Below are 7,524 nucleotides of genomic sequence, written 5' to 3'. Positions count from 1 at the left end.
ACTTTGCGGGGAGTGTACTACAGGCCCCCAAACTGTCAAGGAGAGATAGAGGAGCAGATATGTAAGGAAATCTCAGAGAGGTGTAAAAATAATAGGGCAATAATAGTAGGGGATTTCAACTTCCGCAATATTAACTGGGATAGTCTTAATGTAAAAGGTTTAAAGGGGGCAGAATTCTTAAAGAGCATCCAGGAGAGCTTTTTGAGCCAGCATGTAGAAAGTCCTACAAGAGAAGGGGCAGTACTGGACCTAATTTTAGAGAATGAAGCTGAACAATTGGTGTAAGTGTCAGTGGGGGAGTATTTTGAGGATAGTGACCATAACTCTGTAAGATTTAAAGTAGTTATTGAAAAGGACAAAGATGGACTGAAAATAAAGGTACTAAATTGGGGAAGGCCGATTTCAATTTGATAAAACAGGATCTGGCCAAAGTGGACTGGGTGCAGCTATTTGTAGGAAAGATTACATCAGACCAGTGGGAGCCATTCAAAAAGGAAATATTGAAAGGTCAGGGCCAACATATTCCCGTAAAGGTGAAGGGTAGGACCAACAAGTCCAGGGAACCCTGGATGTCAAGGGATATAGAGGATTGGATAAGGGAAAAAAAGGTGGCTTACAGCAGATCCAGAGGGCTGAAAACAGCGGCGGTCCTAGAGGAGTATCGAAAGTGTAGTGGGGGGGGGGGGGGGGTACTTAATTAGGAGAGCGAAGAGGGGACATGAAAAAACACTGGTGGTCAAGATGAAGGAAAATCCCAAGGCATTTTATAAGTATATTAAAGGCAAGAGAATAACCAGGGAAAAGATAAGGCCATTAGCGACCAAAGTGGCAATCTGTGTGTGGAGCCAGAGGACACAGGTGAGGTTTTAAATGATTTCTTTTCATCTGTGTTCACTATGGAGAAGGACAATGTAGGTGTAGAGATCAGGGAGGGGGATTGTGATATACTTGAACAAATTAGCATTGAAAGGGAGGAGGTATTAGCTGTTTTAGCGGGCTTAAAAGTGGATAAATCCCCAGGCCCAGATGAGATGTATCCCAGGCTGCTATGTGAGGCAAGGGAGGAGATAACATGGGCTCTAACACAAATTTTCAAATCCTGTCTGGCTACAGGAGATGTGCCAGAGGACTGGAGGACAGCGAATGTGGTATCATTATTCAAGAAGGGATAAACCAGGTAATAACAGACCAGTGAGCCTAACATCAGTGGTAGGGAAACTATTGGAAAAAATTCTGAGGGACAGGATTAATCTCCACTTGGAGAGGCAGGAGGCAGGGATTAATCAAGAACAGTCAGCATGGCTTTGTTAGAGGGAGATCATGTCTAACAAATTTGATTGAGTTTTTCAAGGAGGTGACCAGGTGTGTAGAAGAGGGAAAAGCAGTTGATGTAGTCTACATCGACGTAGGTAAGGCTTTTGATAAGGTCCCGTATGGGAGATTTGTCAAGAAGGTAAGAGTCCATGGGATCCAGGGCAATTTGGCAAACTGGATCCAAAATTGGCTTAGTGGCAGGAGGCAGAGGGTGATGGTCGAGGGTTGTTTTTGCAATTGGAAGCCTGTGACCAGTGGTGTACTGCAGGGATCGGTGCTGGGACCCTGGCTGTTTGTAGCGTACATTAATGATTTAGACGTGAATATAGGAGGTATGATCAGTAAGTTCGCAGATGACACGAAAATTGGTGGTGTCGTAAATAGTGAGGAGGAAAGCCTTAGATTACAGGACGATATAGATGGGCTGGTACGATGGGCAGAGCAGTGGCAAATGGAATTTAATCCTGAGAAGTGTGAGGTGATGCATTTTGGGAGGACTAACAAGGCAAAGGAATATACAATGGATGGTAGGATCCTAGGAAGTACAGAGGGTCAGAGGGACCTTGGTGTACTTGTCCATAGATCACTGAAGGCAGCAGCACAGGTAGATAAGGTGGTTAGGAAGGCATATGCGATACTTGCATTTATTAGCCGAGACATAGAATATGAGAACAGGGAGGTTAAGATGGAGCTGTATAGAACGCTTGTTAGGCCACAGCTGGAGTACTGTGTACAGTTCTGGTCACCACACTATAGGAAGGATGTAATTGCACTGGAGAGGGTGCAGAGGAGATTCACTAGGATGTTGCCTGGGCTGCAGCATTTCAGCTGTGAAGAGAGACTGGATAGGCTAGGGTTGTTTTCCTTGGAGCAGAGATGTCTGACGGGGACCTGATTGAAGTAATTATGATGGGCATAGATAGGGTAGATAGGAAGAAACTTTTTCCCTTAGCGGAAGAGTCAATAACCAGGGGGCATAGATTTAAGGTAAGGGGATTTGAGGAAAATTTTTTTCACCCAGAGTGTGGTTGGAATCTGGGGAACACACTGCCTGAAGGGGTGGTAGAGGCAGGAACCCCCACAACTTTTAAGAAGTACTTAGATGAGTACTTGAAACCCATAGCATACAAGACTACAGGCCAAGTGCTGGAAAGTGGGATTCGAATAGATAGGCTTGATGGCCGGCACGGACATGAAGAGCCGATGTGCCTGTTTCTGTGCTGTATAACCCTATGACAGTATGAGACCAGAGGTGTGAGTGAGTGCATACCACAGGCACCATTAATACAGCACCCGTAGTGCTGAAGAAACAGGTGGTGCAGATCCAAATTCTGCGACTATTGTTCATGTTGGGTCTTGGATGCATGATGGGCAGAATAGCCTCTCTTGTGCTATATGATTCTAGTATATAGGTTGGTTTGGAGGGCTTGAGTTATAAAGAGAAATTGGATAGGCTGGGTCTGTTTTCTCTGGAGCGAAGGAAGCTGAGAGGGGACATGATAAATGTATATAAAATTATGAGAGGCATTGATAAGGTAGATAGCCAGAGTCTGTTTCCCATGGTAGGGATGACTAAAACTAGAGGGCATAGATTTAAGGTGAGAGGGAGGAGGTTTAAAGGGAATCACAGGGGTAAATTTTTCACACAAAGAATAGTGGGTATCTGGAATGAGCTGCCAGAGGAGGTGGTGGAGGCAGGAACAGTAGCAACATTTAAGAGGCATCTGGACAGGTTCTTGAATGAGCAAGGCATAGAGGGATATGGAATTAATGCAGGCAGGTGGGATTAGTATAGATAGGCATTATGGTCGGCATGGATGCAGTGGGCCGTAAGGCCTGTTTCTATGTTGTACTATGACTCTATAATAAAAGATTTATATTGCATTGGAGTTAGGTGTTGGATTCAAATGCTCTTACTACAAGAGACTGTCGCAGGACCTGACTAGCAACATTCCTGCTTATGTGACACGAAGAGCCTTGGATGATTGGATTTGTACTGAATTGAATTTTGTTTAGGTATGAAACTATTTTGGCGGCTGCGTAGGTTTATTTTTGAGTACCATGGCAACTGTCAGAGAAGTTTGTCAGAAGAAGCTTTTGATGTAACTGGTATTTAGGTGTAGGTTAGTGACCAAAACAGGTGAGTCGTCTGCTAAAGCCTGGCTACGGGACCCGAACCTGACCAGACACGACTACAAGTGTCGAGTTTGGGTCGGGTCGAAATTCTGAGTCCAGCATTCGGGCTCGGGTCGGGTCGGGCTGGACACTGCTTCTGGGAAATCACGGGATCAGGCTTACCTATGATTCCCCACATCTGCAGCTGCAAGAATAGCCTGCTGCCGGAACAGATGAAGGAGATTCATGTTGGATCAGGTCTGGTCGGGCGCAAAAAAAAATTAAAGGGCTCAGGGTCGGGTCAGGATCGGGTTGGCTGTGGTTGGGGTGGGCCCGGGTTGGGTTTTAATTTTATACCCAAGCCGGCTTTACCATCTGCAACGGCAATGACCCACATGGAGGGGTTGGTGAATGGGGAAAAAATTATATTAAAAGCTGTAAGGCATTTGTTAGCATTCGTAACTCACTTTTGCATGCAGATATGCGAAAATAGTGTAAGTAATGTGTTGAATGATAGTGAGGCGAAATATTGTCAATGATTGGGTAATGTGTTGGTCATGCTGGATCAGTCATAATTGGCAGTAACATACCCTCTAATTTTATTTTGCAGTGTGTGGCTAATTCACTTCAGTGAGCAAACCCTTTCAATTTCTTTGCCCACCGTGCACACATGGTAACTTAAATGGGCTGACTTGTATGGAGCCTGTGAGGAAACTTTTGAGTTGCTGCACGGCTGCACAGCTTATCGAGTCATAGAGTCATTTATGGCACAGAATAAGGCCTTTTGGCACATTGAGTCCATGCTGGCTCTTCACGGAGCTATGCAATCAGTCCCACACCCCAGCTCGATCATTGTAACCCTGAAAATCGACTTCTTTCAGGTGACCATCCAACTTCCTCTTGAAGTCATTGATCGTCTCTGCTTCCACTGTCCTTGCGGGCAGCGAGTTCCAGGTCATTACCACTCGTTGCGTAAAAAAGTACTTCCTCATATTCTCCTTGCATCTTCTGCCCAAAACTTCATTTATCTAATATAAACTAGAATAGTAATAATGTAAAGGGCAGAGAGGGCGAGGAACTCCTGAAGTGTGTACAAGAGAACTTTCTTGATCAGTGTGTTCTGGGAAGAGCAGATTGGAAGGAGCTCTTCTCCTTGGTTGAGGGATCCATAACTGGAGGCATATATTCAGAGTAAGAGTAGGAGGTTTAGAGGGAATTCAAGGGGTAATCTTTTCACCCAGAGGAATCTGGAACTCACTGCCTGAAAGGTGACAAAGGCAGAAACCCTCATAACATTTAAACAGTGCTTGGATATGCACTTGAAGTGCCGAAACCTACAGAGTTACAGACCAAGAGCTGGAAAGTGGGATTATGTTGGATGGCAGCTTATTGGCCGGTGTGGACTTGATAGGCTAAATGGCCTCCTTCCATCCTGCAAAAATTTCTATGATTTCTATTATTTTAGTTGCATAATAACTTCTCTATTGTTCCCTAATTCTAAATAGATTCTCTCTTTTTCCCCTCAAGTATGTCATCCCTTTCTAGTGTCAAAGTGTCTTTGATCAATACTGCCTCCTTTTCTTCTCCCCTTCACTGACTTTCCTGAATACCTTATAGCTAAGTTTGTACTCCTCCCCTTCTTCGAGCCAGGTCTGTTATTACCATTATTTCATAGTCCCATGTAGTACCCTCTGCAGCTTAGCAAGTTTATTTACCATGTTATGTGCATTTACACACATATAGTCCAAACTCATCTTAGACTGCCTTGTACTTGCCTCATCTGATCTCTCCTATTTCTGAACCATTCTTTACTGTACAATTTGTCTCTCTTAGTGGACCTATTTCTTCTCTCTAGTATTTCATCCTGGGGCCATACCCAAGACACTAGTTAACCTCCCTATGTTGTTCATATTATTCCTAGCTTTGTTGAGGTGAAACCAAAAGACTTGCAGGTTGATAGGTAAACTGGCCATTATAAATTGCCCCTAGTATAGATAGGTGGTAGGGGAATATAGGGACAGGTGAGGATATGGTAGGAATATGGGATTAGTGTAGGATTAGTATAAATGGGTGGTTAATGGTAAGCACAGACTCGGTGGGCCGAAGGGCCTGTTTCAGTGCTGTATCTCTAAATCTAAATCTAAAATCGAAACTGAAAAATGTATATTAAAAGTTCACCACCATTTCCTTGTAGTACAATACTAAGTATACTTAAAAAAACATAATTTATTGGCAGTGAAACACTTTGGCTGGCCTGAGGTTGTGAGTAGATGTTATGTAAATGCAAATTCTTTCATTTTTCTAATTAATTAATTCCTGTTTAGAGTTTGGAATAGAATTGGATAGCCCCACTGGAATTTCCTCTCCATCTCCACTGGATTTACAATGGTAATTCCAACAAAATCCTTCCATGATCTCTGCTGCTACCCTCTGGCTTGGTGTTTTAATCACCTTAAATTGCTTAAAGAATGTTGATGGATACACTGAGAAGTGTAAAATACAGTAATATACAATAAAAACACATGGAATGCAACAGAAATGTAAACTGAAAAATGAATGAAAAATTAGGGAATCAATTTATTGATTAAAAGATACAATTTTGTGAAGCTAGCACAGTAATAGCCTGAAACAATGACCAACATTCTAAGTTTGACTGATATAACTGCTATTCCTACTGATATCGATTTCGCAAATTTTAGAACCTATGTCTTTCTTTACGTTAATAAAGTCAATAGAAAAATAAATATCCGATTGTAACTCGGCAAATCTTATATTACATGAGCTTCACAATATACTTTAACACACAACACAGTGACAGATAGTATACACATCTATATATATATACACACACAAAAATGGACAGCTTAGGTGGTATGCTTTACAGTAAAGTCAAGTTTTGCATTGCTTATTTCACACAGTTTATTCACATTCCTATTTTGCACAAATAACAACATACACTTGTATATCATCTTTCAAAGATTCAAAGATTGAAACAGCACAGAAGGAGGCCATTCAGCCCACTAAGTCAGTGCCAGCTCTTTGGCAGAGCTATCCAATTAGTTCCACTCCTGTGCTCTTTATAGCCTTGTAAAGGTTTTTCCTCCCACATAATTTATCAAATTCTGTTTTGAATGTTATTATTGAATCTGCTTCCACCATCCTATCAGGCAGTTCATCCAGATTACAGCAATTTGCTATTTTAAAAAATGATTCCTCATATAGCCTCTGGTTCTTTTGCCAATCACCTTAAATTTGTGTCTTTTTGTTGCCAACTCTTCTGCCATTGAAAAAACATTTTCCTATTTACTTAATCAAAACCTTTCATAATTTTGAACACCTCTGTTAAATGTCCTTTTAACCTTCTCTGCACGAAGGAGAACAACCCCAGCTTCTCCAGTCTCTCCACATAACTGAAGAGCCACAACCCTGGTACCATTCTAGTAAATCACTTCTGCACCCTCTCTATGTCCTTGACATCCTTCCTAAAGTGCGATGCCCAGAACTGAACAGAATACTTTGGCTAAAGCCTAGCCAATGTTTCATAAAAGTTTAACATAACTTCCTTTCTTTTGTGCTCCATTCATAAGGTCAAGGATCTCAAATGCATTTTTAAATGCTTTCTCAACTTGTCCTGGCATCTTCAAAGATTTATGTACATGCAGCCCAGGTCTCTCTGTGCAATTTCTTTAAAATGGTATATTTCAGTTTATATTGTCTTTCCTCAAAAAATCTATCACTTCACTTTTCTCTGTTAAATTTCATTGCCATGGGTCCACCCATTTTTACCAGATCTGTCTATGTCATCCTGATGGCTGTTGCTATTCTCCCCATTGTTTACTGCATTTCCAAGTTTTGTGTCATCTGTCAATGTTGAAATTATGTCCGGCCTAAGCAAATCCAGGTTGTTAACATACATCAAAAAGAGCAGCTGTCCTAATACTGGCCCCTGGGGAACACCACTGCACACCTCCCTCCAGTCTGAAAAACAACAGTTCACTACTGCTCTCAGCTTTCTGTCCCTTAACTAATTTTGTATCCATGCTGCTACTGTTCCTTTAATCCCATGGGACTTAATTTTTCTCACAAATCTATTTT

This window comes from Heterodontus francisci, chromosome 16 (genome assembly GCF_036365525.1).
Source record: "Heterodontus francisci isolate sHetFra1 chromosome 16, sHetFra1.hap1, whole genome shotgun sequence".
NCBI lineage: Eukaryota > Metazoa > Chordata > Chondrichthyes > Heterodontiformes > Heterodontidae > Heterodontus > Heterodontus francisci.
The sequence above is the reverse complement of the archived record's forward strand: the minus strand, read 5'-3'. Positions refer to the sequence as shown.